An 11,181-nucleotide genomic window follows, 5' to 3' on the forward strand; every position below is an offset into this window, starting at 1 on the left:
AGAGCGGGTTCCAGGGCTGCTGCAGAATCGGTGAGGATGATGGGACGCGTGCGTGGGACGGGGGGAGCCCTCTGAAACATTTGGGGTCTTTTTGGATCACCCTGAGTGCGCCAGCTCCCAGCTAGCCGGGCGCCCCAGCTCCAGGGCTTCGGGTGGGGCCGCAGTCCGTGTGTGACTCCACTCCAACAAGCCCAGTCCGCCCTCCCCCTGTGGCCCTTTACCACGTTTACACTGACGCTCCAGGGAGACCCTGCGGAACCCCGAACCCCAGCCCCTGCCCCAGCAGACAATACCGCCCACTTAGGGACACGCAGCTGGGTGCCCAGGAGCCCAAGTGCTGGACCCTGCAGCCTCCTGAGAGCGACAGAGCTATGTCACACTCAGGGTGATCCCGAAACGGCTGGGTCTGCAGGACCTCGGCCCCAGCAGCCACAGCGGGGCCAGGGAAGGTTCCGGCCACAATAGGTGTTCACACGAGTCTCTACTCCCCTGCGTGACACAGCTGGACACCTGTGTTTGAGCTTCGAGGCTCGGGGACAGAGAACGACCCGGGTCCTCACAGGCAGCGGCGTGCAGCCTTACCCCGTCCCTGTTTTAAAACCAGCCTCGAGGTGACCCTGCGCTGGGCCCAGGAGGGAGGCACCTGCTGCTTGTCCCTCCTGGGCCTGCCCACCGCGGCCCCCAGGGCCCTGGAGAAGGGGCCCCCTTCTGCGTGTGCACTGGTGCACCCCTGCTCGGGGTTCTTTTATGAACTCAGAAAGGAATAAAAGCCAGCGAAGCCCAGCAAAACGGTCGATTCCCAGGGAAGGGCTCCAGCCCGGGCCCAGAACCTGCGGTCAGCGCGGCGGGCAGACGGACCAGGAACAGCACGGTGATCTTCTCCATGCACAGCTCTGTGTGTTTGATGAGCAGGGCCACAGGACCCTCGTCACCCTTAACTTGCTTTATTCACTTATTAACTTCATTTTAAAATGGAAAGAGAGAATGCCATCCGTGATCCCAGATTCCGAAACAGACAGGAATAAACAGTGGGTTAGTGTGGCATGTTATTTTCTTCAAAGAACTTGTGCATTAAATGAGACAACTGTGCTTTCATTTCATTATTGTACTCATTAATTTACCATGAGTAGCCGGCGTGGTGGTGCACGCCTGTAACCCCAGCACTTGGGAGGCAGGAGGATCGCTGCGAGTTCGAGACCAGCCTGGGCTACAAAGTGAGCTCAAGGCCAGCCTGAACTGCGTAGCAACACCCTGTCTCAAAAAGACAAAAAAGTAAGTAAATCACCATAACTCTGGAAATCAGCATGAAGAAACGGTTCCTCAGCAGCCGCAGCATCTGAGATTCAGTTGGAGAACCAGCCCGTGCAGTTCCACCCTTTGGATAATGAGCATCAAATAACCCAACTTGTTTCACCTTTTCCTCTGGCTGCCAGGAAGCCCGAGGTTAAATGCCATCGGTGTGAGTATTCACAAAGTTCTCCTGGGTCCTCTCTGTCATTAAGTTGGTAGGCAGCGCCAGCCAACCATCCCAGGCTGTGACACTGTGCATTTTCACACGACATGACACGGAAACTCCTGTCCGGGGGCCCAGTGCGGCCAGGCAGGAACAGGGCTGCCCTGGAGCCCAGATCTCAGCAGGCCCCCAGGCAGGACTTCTCAGCCTGTGAGGACACGAGTCTGTTCTCAGGTGACGGCTAAAGGGCCCTCTAACCCTCAGCCACCCTGGGACAGGGGACACGGTGAAGTGGGCAGCACGGGGTGGCAGCTGCAGGGGTCACCTCGATGGCTACCCAGGGACATGGGAGGACCCCGGGCACTGCACTGTGTGAGGACAGACAGACCACGCGACGGCGAGGAGGAGGGGGAAGGGCAGGAGAAGGGGGAGCTGGCTCTGCCCTGCCACCCCGGACTGTGCACCGGGCCACCCTGCCCCTCCTGGCTATGGTGTCCTGCAGTGCCCTCCCCGGGCCACCTTCCGCTCCCACACCGGGCCGCCCCCAAGGTGGGTGCCTGGGGTTTCCATATCAGGACAAATTATTATGATTGCTGGGAGAGTCAGGCAGGCAGCTGAGTATTAAAACCAAACTTCCTGAGCACCACGAGCTCCTGTGGAGGCCATGGACCCCGCCGCCAGCTGAGCCCCTCGAATCCGCTCCTGATTACCACCCAGCACAGCATCCGTCCGGTTGTCCCACACACCTGGAGCGCGCTGACCGTCAGAAGGTTGATCAGAAGTGATTTCCGCAGGCTCCCAGGTTTGGGCTCCTGGCCAGGCGCTGGTTTGCCAGTGGGCTCTGCGCCTTGGTCTCTCGGGACCTCGAGGGGGTCACCTGCGTCCCAGGGGACCCTGAGCCTCAGCTGTCACGGGTGCCCATCCCGAGGCAGTGCTGGTGGAGGTCTTCAGGTCACAGTATGGCGGCCAGGCCCGGAGATCACTTTAGAGGTCCGAGGTTGTCACTTCAGGGCATCCACCCTGGCCCCAGGGCCCAGCACCATCTGTGCCCACTTTATGGAGCTGCAGGGCACGGCTAAGGGCAGCCTCTCTTCCTCCTGTGCCTGGAGCCGGGGGCTGCGTCTGGGGTGGAGTGGACGTTGGGGGTGGGGGCTGAGGACTAGTCCACTGCCCTCGCCCCACATCTCTGGAGAATCCAGAAAGGTGGCCGTGACGTCCTCTGCCAGCACTGTACCTATGCCCTGCAAGCCTCGGTCCAATCCCTCGGCCAGGCGGCAGTGGACCAGAAGTTGGCATGGAGCACTGACTCCCCCAAGTCTTCCCCGTGGTGAGGACACAGCGTGACCACACTGCTGACCCAGAACATCCCTGAGCACCCAGCCCAGGGCCAGTGCCATCAGCAGAGTGGACACTGACTGGGGGACAGGTGTGCTCGAGGAGCCACTGTGGGGTGGGAGAGGCTGATGCCCAGGGACAGCACGGGCTGGGCCGGGTCTCCCCAAGGTCCTCACCTGGGCCCCTTGTTCCTGGGCCTGCTGGGTCCATCAGCGCTGTCACCCGAGTGGGAGAATTCCTGATTACTAATTACTATTCCTAGTTAACCCACAGGAAGTTCGCTCTGTGCTGGGGCTTTGCCCAAAAGTGAGCTCAGGCTGGGTGCTGCGGTACAGGCCCATAACCCCAGCTACCACACAGGGGAGGCTGAGGCAGGAAGATCTTTAGCTCAAGGCCAGCCTGGGCCATTCGTGAGACCCTGTCTCCAGAGAGAAACACAGAGGGCTGAGGAGGAGGTGAGTGCCCTGCACAAGGCCCCGAGCTCCATCCCCGGGCAGGGGAGACAGGAGCTCAGAAACCGAGCTGTTACTCACCGCAGGGAGGCTGAGAAAGACTGCGGGCACTCTGGGGGCAGCTTGGTCAGCGTGCTGGGCCCGGAATGGCCGGTCCACACCTGCGAGGGGAGACTGGCCAGCCCAGGCCCAGGCTGCTACCTGCAGACCACCTAGGGGCCACTGCCCAGGCACAGGAGGACGGGGGCATGGACACTGGTTGCGGGCAGACCTGGAGGGAGGATGCTGAGAGGAGGTGGGCAGGGAGGACCATGCTGTCCAGATGGGCAGAGGTGGGAAGGGTCTGGGGTCAGCAGGAGCAGGAGGCGGCAGAGGGGAGCCTTAGGGTGTGAAAGTTACAACTCCATGAAGCTGTGGCAGGAAGGGGCCTGCGGGACCCCAGTCCCTGACGCGAGGCTCCCCACGGCCCTGGGGACGGGAGACCTGGGTTCCCTGCAGTGCTGGTCCCCCGCAGCTGGCCCTGGCCTCTCCCATGCCCAGCTGGCCGATGCAGGGTGTGTGCTCTGGACAGACCTCTCAAGGGAGCCCTGGCACCTTCTCCGGGCTCTGCAGAACCCGCGCTGGACAGGAAGTGGCTCCCGGGCCGTTTTGGTCCTCCCGAGGGCTCGGGCCTTCGATGGATGGACACAGATGTTTTGTTGGTGGTGGTTTTCTCTGGATGATCGGTTCACTGTAAACTCCAAGCTGTAAATAGGCCCCCATGTCCAGCGATGTTGGCCCGGCCGCTCCTCCAGAAGGCCCTGGGCAGGGCCACTGGTTTCCTAGTGGTGTTTGCTGATTTGGAAAATCCCAGGGCTTGCTGCTGAGAACTAACACAACCGTACCCTTACCTGTGTGTGCAGCGTCCCTCACGCCAGCCCCGCGCCGAGGGGCTTTCCCGGCCAGCTCCGGTGCCCTATCAGGCCTCACTTCCTTTCGGGCTGACGACCTTTCTGGTAGCAGCCGCCCCGAGGTCCAGACAGAAACGGAGACTTCAGAGTCACGCGAGGAGCAGGAGCCAGGATGCCGTCGCCAAGGAGCTGACCGGGGGAGGGTAAGGAGCAAGGTGACCCGAGCCAGGGCCGCTCGGGCTGGGCAGAGGGATGGCATCGCACAGCGGAGCCCAGCTCGCACGGCCTCCTCCTCGGTGCCCCGCGGCCGCCCTTCCCTGCACCCGCTCAGCATCCCGGGAGGCAGGAAGAGGTTGTTTCTGGGTCTCTGCGGAAACCGAGGCTTCCCTGGGGAACGGCAAGGCTCCCAGTCTCGGACCCAGGGGCTCCAGGGACAGTTCAGGACCTGGGCCACTGAAGCCCTGGGCCCAGCTGAGGGCACAGGACGTGGGTGGGGGTGGCTGTGACTCAGTGGCCAGCGGCCACCAGAGAGCCGGCCACACTCCCGCCCGAGCTGTCAGCCAGACACCCTGACGTCGCCCAGGCCGGGTCCGGCACACCCCTTCCTCTGGTCACCATGGGGTCAGCATTTGGAATCTACCAGGAAGCAGGTACTTGGGCTAACAAAAAAATGTCGAATATTTTTTACCTAATTTCAGGAAATCACAGATAACCGTTCCAAAGCGGCCTCCGCGGTGTCCCCGTGGGAGGGGAAGTGGGGCTTGGGAACCCTCAGCGTGGGGAGCAGCAAGCGGCAGAGTGTGGCATGGCTGGGGCTGGGGCTCCAGGGATCCACCCAGGCTCCTCTGGCGACACCCCGGGTGCCGGGGCGCCCGCTGCTTCCCACGGCAGAGGGAAGCATGCAGCTTCTGCGCGTGGGGTGTGTGGAGGCCGTGCTGGAGGAGGACACACTGGTGACACAGGGGCTTCAGAATCCGACCCGGGTCGGGTGTGGGGTACCGGGGATGGAACCTGGGGCCTCTTGCTCGCCAGGCAGGTGCTGTACCGCTGTGCTCTGGCCTCCCAGCCGGATTCGTGCCATGCTGGAGGCCAGGCGGAGCCACGTGGGTGTCACTCACTGTGCAAAGCCCTCCCTGCCACTGGGCTGAGACCCAGGACGAGCACCCGCATCCTGTTTGCAGTGTGGCCCTGTGAACAGCCCCGTGGGCCCATCGTCCACTCCTTGGGGTCTGCAGAACCTGGGGCTCGGGTGGCTATGGTTTCCGGCGTGTGTTGTGCCCACGGGGTGCCCGGGCCACAGTGCCACCCTGGCCGGACCGCAGGGCCCCGTCCTGCCTCCCTCCTCCCGGGAGGCTCCCCCTTGTTCCCGAGGGGCGCTGTGCATGGCAGCCCCTGGGGGTCAGCCCGAGGCCGGACGCAGATCCCAGCTCGCTCATGCCAGGGCCTCCCCGAGCTCCAAGTAAACAAAGTCTCCCGAGAAGTCACCTCTCCGGCTCTGGCTCTGGCGGTCGGAGGAAGCCGCAATCATTCTTCAGGGCAGTAAATGCCAAGAGAAAAGCACGCCGGGCCCGCCTCCTCGGTGGCCGCGAGGAGGTTCCCAGCCCACAGGAGCCTCTTTTTCCACACAGCCAGGAAGAGGCCTGGCTCTCAGGGCCAGCACAGGCCCAGGACCCCACCAGCAGTGCCCCCAGGAGCCTGGAGCCGCAGCGGGGCTGGTGCACGGAGGGCTGGGACTCGGGGCACCCTGGGTGCCCTGTGTTTTGTGATTGTTTTTCTTTCCACGAAGTTTACTTTGGTCTGTTTTGAAACACAGTGAAGGACTTCACTTCTGTGGCTCTTTTTCCTGGGAGCTGAAGCAGCCCAGGGCCAAGCCTGCTCCCTGCACGGGCGGTGGGTGGACAGGTGCTCAAGAGAGGCCAGCCGTTTGGAAAGGCAGCGTGAGAGTAGGCCTACGGTTAAGTTCAGTGTGCGGAGAAATCTCCCATCCCAGCTACCAGCAGCCACCTCACGGATGAATGGGGTCCCCTCTAAACAAACATCACCCCTTCCCCGGAAGGCATAGAAGGGCTATTCCGTGGTTGGACTGACTTATACTGAAGTGTGACTGACCAGCTAGAGCCTTTCTGTCAGAGCCCTGGGGTCTGGACACCAGGGGAATGGGGTTTTAAGGGCTGACATGACTGGTGACTAGGAACATGGCAGGTCCCTAGAAAGGCAGTGCCAGCGAGGACTAGTGGGGTCGTCACCAATGTGTCTCTGGTGGCTTTGGGGGCGTCTCTGCCCCCCAGAGAACCTAAGCTCTGAAGCCAGCTCCCAGAGGGAAGAACGCAGGCGGGGGCTTCAGAGTCACCTGGGGTGTGGGCGTCCGCCCTGGCCGTGCAGCCGAGCACCTCCAGTCTGAGACGCACGGCGAGGCTGAACTTCTGCTCCCGGGAGCCCCGCGCAAAGCCTGGGCTCAGCCGCTCCGCAGTGGACAGTGGCCCTGCTTCTTGGCAGCTGGCTGCCCTCGGGCCTGAAGCAGGGTCCTGTAAAGACGTCCACAGCCTGGAAAACTGAGGTGGTTTGAGTGAGAACGCAGCCACTGCCACGGCATCCTCTGGGGGCCCTGGAATCACGTGGTCTCCCTGGGCTTCAGCTGTCTTTCTCGCTGCTTTATGGCCACGTGGCCCTGGACAGGTCACTGGCCTCTTGACCCTGTGGGAGCCAAGGTGGACACAGTGATGTGGCTGTCAGCCTTGTGGAGCCCGCAGCCCTGCTCAGGCCCGGGCCCAGACCCCAGAGGCTGGTCACTCAGGCTGGGGACACCGCAGCTCCCCTGGCAGTCGGAGGCCCCTTCTGAGGGGCGGTCAGGGGGACGGGACAGCGTGGCTCTGCTGGGCGAAGGGATCACGCAGATTCGAATTTATGGATGGATGAAGGCGAATAGACGGATGAGGGTGGATGAGGGTGGGTGGCTGGACGGATGGCAGTGGACAGATGAGCGGATGGGTGGATGGACAGAAGGATGACCAAGGCGAAGGAAGGATGGTGGCGGGTGGCAGGTCAGTGGAAGGACAGATGGGTGGACGGATGGATGGCAGAGCACGGATGAGAGGAATAGAGGCCAGGCAGAAGAAGGGGCAGCCGTGGGGCCAGATCAGCTGATGCAAAGGCTTTGGGCCTCGATGACTGAACCCCGAACAGCTGGACCAGTCCACAAGTGCCCGAGTGCCTGACACGTAAAACATGCAAAGGTTTTTAAAGGCCAGAAAGCATCGGTGTGACACCACTGACCCGTCTAGGACCAGCCCAACCGAAGTGCAGGGCCATCGAAGGTGTGGTGCAGGGCAGGCTGGGCCCAGCTTGCTGGCGTGACAGTCCTGCCTGGTCCTGCCTGGCGGCATGGCCGTCTCCCTGGGAATGTGTCAGATGTCAGGGACCCGTCCCAAGGGGATGCTGAGACACACGTGCCGTGGCCTCTTGTTGGGGAGCGGGGAGCTGTCCCTCACACACAGCAGCTACACGGGACCGAGGCCACTGCCGCAGCTCCCAACCGCAGAATACGAGGCCACCACGGGCAGCTGAGCTTGATCGAGCGTGGTTGGCATGGAAACGCATTCCGGCCAGATTATCAAGTTAAAAATAGTTTAGCCATGCAGCACTCAGGATCTGACCTGTTCTTAAAAACCAACGGCTCTCTCCGGAAATAATTTGCATAAACAGACGTTCCACAAAATATTAAGAAAATGTTATCCTGCGGGAGAACGTTTTTGGGGACCGTTACTGTTTTCTTCAGACTTTACTGGCTCAAGGGGGTTTACTGTTGTTTTATTAGCTCGTGGATGCCTGACCTGGAGCAGCGAGCTCTCCCAGGCCTGGTCCCCGGGCAGCCGACCTCGCAGGCCAGGGCTCGAGGCCCATCTGGCTGATCGGGAGATAACCCCGAGGCTGCAGACCCCCTCGCCCAGCTACTTGCAGAGCAAACAGGAAATGGGGCCCTGCTGGGAGGCTGGACTCGTCCCCCCCCCCCCGTTAGATTCCCAGCACGGGGTGGGGCGGGGGCCATGGAACCTCAGGAGCTCTCGGAGAGGCACAGGACAGGTGGGCCAAGGGGGGACCCGATTCCCTGGGGCTTCCTGGGACTGCCGGTGGTCAGTGACAGCCACCACTGGACAGCCGGTGACCCTGACCCCTGGGGATTGGAGGAAGCCTGGCTTTTTGGTCCCAGGCCCTCGACAAGGTGGCTTGGTCAAGTGCCCATCACCGGGCTGGGCAGCCCTGCTCAGATCAGAGGGGGATGGGAGCGTGAAGTCCCCAGCACACGTGCGCGTGTTGCACGTGTGTGGTCGTGAGTCACCCAAAAGCTTCCAGGAGCACCGACCCGGCTCCTCCGAGGCCCCGAGGACACCGCGTCGGCTGGCCCCGCCACCACCCAAGGAGTTGCTCTCTGCAGAGCAGAAGCCCATTAGGGCGCAGCCCACAAAGCCCATGAGTGACCAGGACCAGCACAGTCCAGGGATGGGACCTTGGGACAGGAGGGAGGGCAAACACCAGCCCTGCCACCCTGGGTTTCCACATCAGTGTGACACAGGCACGCACACGGCTCAGACACACACTCACAGAGACACACACAAGGACACGCGGTCACACACAGCCCCCGGGCACGGACACCACCAAAGACGAGAGGCTCTAGGACCTTTCTGTGACAAAAGACACCAAAACCTCCATGCGTCACAAAAACGTCTCCCTATGAGGTGGAAACTGCAGAGGGGCTTCTCGTTCATATCAGTATCTGGGTGTCCATCGTTCGTGCAGTCTGCAGCTGAGGGCGACTTTCCAGCCCGGGGTCTGAGACCAGGGACCCCCATCATGTGACAGCAAAGCCCGAGGGAGACCAGACTCACGAGAACCAAAGTCTTCCCGGGCCCCCCTTTCCGGCACCGCTGTGTCACATGGGCTATTGCAGTGGCTACTCTCCTGGGGTGACGATGATGCTGACGGTGACATCAGGCACTCTGCCAGATGCCAGTGACTGTGGGAGACCTGCACGGCCCAGAGAGGTTACGTCCCTCACCCCAGGTCACACAGGGGAGAGGCTGGGACAGGGACAGTGCGTGGAGGAGGCCGGCAGCCCCGTCTCCGCTCCGACCATGGGCCCACATTCCCTGAGGAGCCCTGTCCCCATTCCCCTTTACTAGAGATGGGCTGGGGGTTCGGGCGATCCGGCCCAGGGCACAGCTGGTGGAGGCCGGGGCTCAGCTGGGGTCACGGCCGGGGGTCCCTGCTGGTTTGCACCCAGGGCTGCAGTGTAGCCTCTCTGCCCAGGTCCAGCACGGGTTCTGCACCTGAGGGCAGAGGGACCCTGCAGAGGGGGCACTGGTGACAGTGGGTGGCACCCCGGGCTCTCGGCACACCGACCCATGTCTAGGCTCCTATGGAAGGTGTGGTGTTGCCGGGCCAGGCCCCCTCAGTCATCAGCCCCTGCGGGAGTGACTCTGGAGGCCCCGTGTGTGTCTCCGAGGCTGCTGTGAGTGGCAGCCTGGGACAGCGTGAAGGGTCTCCCACTCGCCCGAGGGTGCCGTGGCCTGGGCTGTGCCGGCCACGTAAACACGCTGCTGTCAGTGTCCAGCGTGGAGAGGGCAGCGGGAGGCCGGGGTCGTGACCTCGGTATTTCTGGGTGTGGCCTGCCCTGTGCTTACTGGGGCTCGGCAGCCCCGTCCCCGAGGTCTGCTCTGAGCTCTGCTTTGCAGCCGGCTGCTCTGTGCTCACCTCTGGGCATTGCTCAGGCCGGGCAGTGAGCCGTCTCAGCCGCCCACCCTTGGAGGTGGCTTGGGCGGCCCCTGTGTCTGGTTTCCCCACACGAGGAGGGACGAGTGCGGGCCAGCCACGCCCAGAAAGCCCAGGTACCCGTCACCTAAGTGCCCTGCGGAGGAGCAGGGCACTGCTGCACCCACAGAGGCCCCAGGCCATGCGCCTGGCGCTGCCCTCTCTAAGCCTGCCTGCAGGTCCCCGTTTAGGGGCAGCTCACTGAGGGCCAGGGAAGTGCATCCCCTGCCTCGGTTCCCCTCCGGTGAGTGGTCAGCCTCAGTGGTCCCCAAGGACATCGGGAAGTCCTCCTCTGCACTGACACCACCTCTCTCCTGTCCTTAGCTTTCATTTTTGGCAGGGGCCAGGACGGGGTCCCGTGTGATGCCACCCAGGACAGTCTGGAACTCATGGGCTCGTGATGCTCCTGCCTCAGCCTCCGAAGCTGCTGGGACTCCACCCTCTTGGGGTACTGCCATGCCCCCTTCTGCAGGAAGAAAGCAGGGTTCAGGTCCTCTCTGGGGGATGCATGATACTGTGTCACTGTGCACTTGTAACTCCAGGCTGTCGGGCCAAGCTGATGGCGGCCCGCAGGTGGGAACCCCAGCCCTAACAGCAGTGTCCTCTCCTGACCTCCTGTCCCCACCTGAGTCCACCATGGAGACCCTGCTCCAGAGGCATCACAGCCATTCCTCCTCCCCAGGACCCCACACAGGGTCCCTGGGCAGCTCCGCAGGGGGGCTCAGCCAGCCCATCCTCCAGACCTGGAAACTGAGGCTGATGGGCTGGGTGGAGGCTGCAGGGACAAGGAGGGCTCAGGACAACATGGTTTCTCAGAGCCTCGAGACCCAAGTCCTGGTGGATCCCAGGCCCTGGCCATCCTGTCTTCTGCCATGTCGGGACAGATTTTGGGGCTCTCCCCTCTCTTGGGACCCCATTTCTTTACTCTGCACCTGCTTCTCCCTCCAGTGAGGAAGCCTCTGTCCACGTGGGTGCAAGGGATGCCTGGCACCCAGGTCAGTCAGTCAGGGTGCCTGCTAGCACCCAGGACTTAAACCCCATCACTGGCCTCTGTGATCTACAGACCCGTTGCCAGCCCCCAAATAAATCAAGAAGTGAGGACAGATGGTCTGGTGGACTGGTGAGCCAAAGCACCCCCAAGGGGGCTCCTAGGTGGCCACCCTGATACCTATGAGGCGTCACCTGGGTACAAAGCTTGTCCCTGGTGCCCCTCCCCGCCCCGTGCTGTGAGCCCGGCCAGGCCTCT

The 11,181-nt window shown here is 62.5% G+C and overlaps 1 long non-coding RNA gene across 1 annotated transcript; it reads right to left on the reverse strand.

Moving 5' to 3' along the window:
• Positions 1-858: 858 nt before the first annotated feature.
• Positions 859-5,755, reverse strand: LOC134475824 (uncharacterized). The gene is made up of 3 exons (XR_010047090.1): positions 4,131-5,755; positions 2,200-3,984; positions 859-1,661 (listed from the first exon to the last, which is right to left on the reverse strand). It is a non-coding gene; the product is annotated as an uncharacterized LOC134475824 (long non-coding RNA).
• Positions 5,756-11,181: the final 5,426 nt, after the last annotated feature.

Source organism: Cavia porcellus, unplaced genomic scaffold (genome assembly GCF_034190915.1).
Source record: "Cavia porcellus strain 051 isolate PalLab524CR breed Dunkin Hartley unplaced genomic scaffold, mCavPor4.1 scaffold_4, whole genome shotgun sequence".
NCBI lineage: Eukaryota > Metazoa > Chordata > Mammalia > Rodentia > Caviidae > Cavia > Cavia porcellus.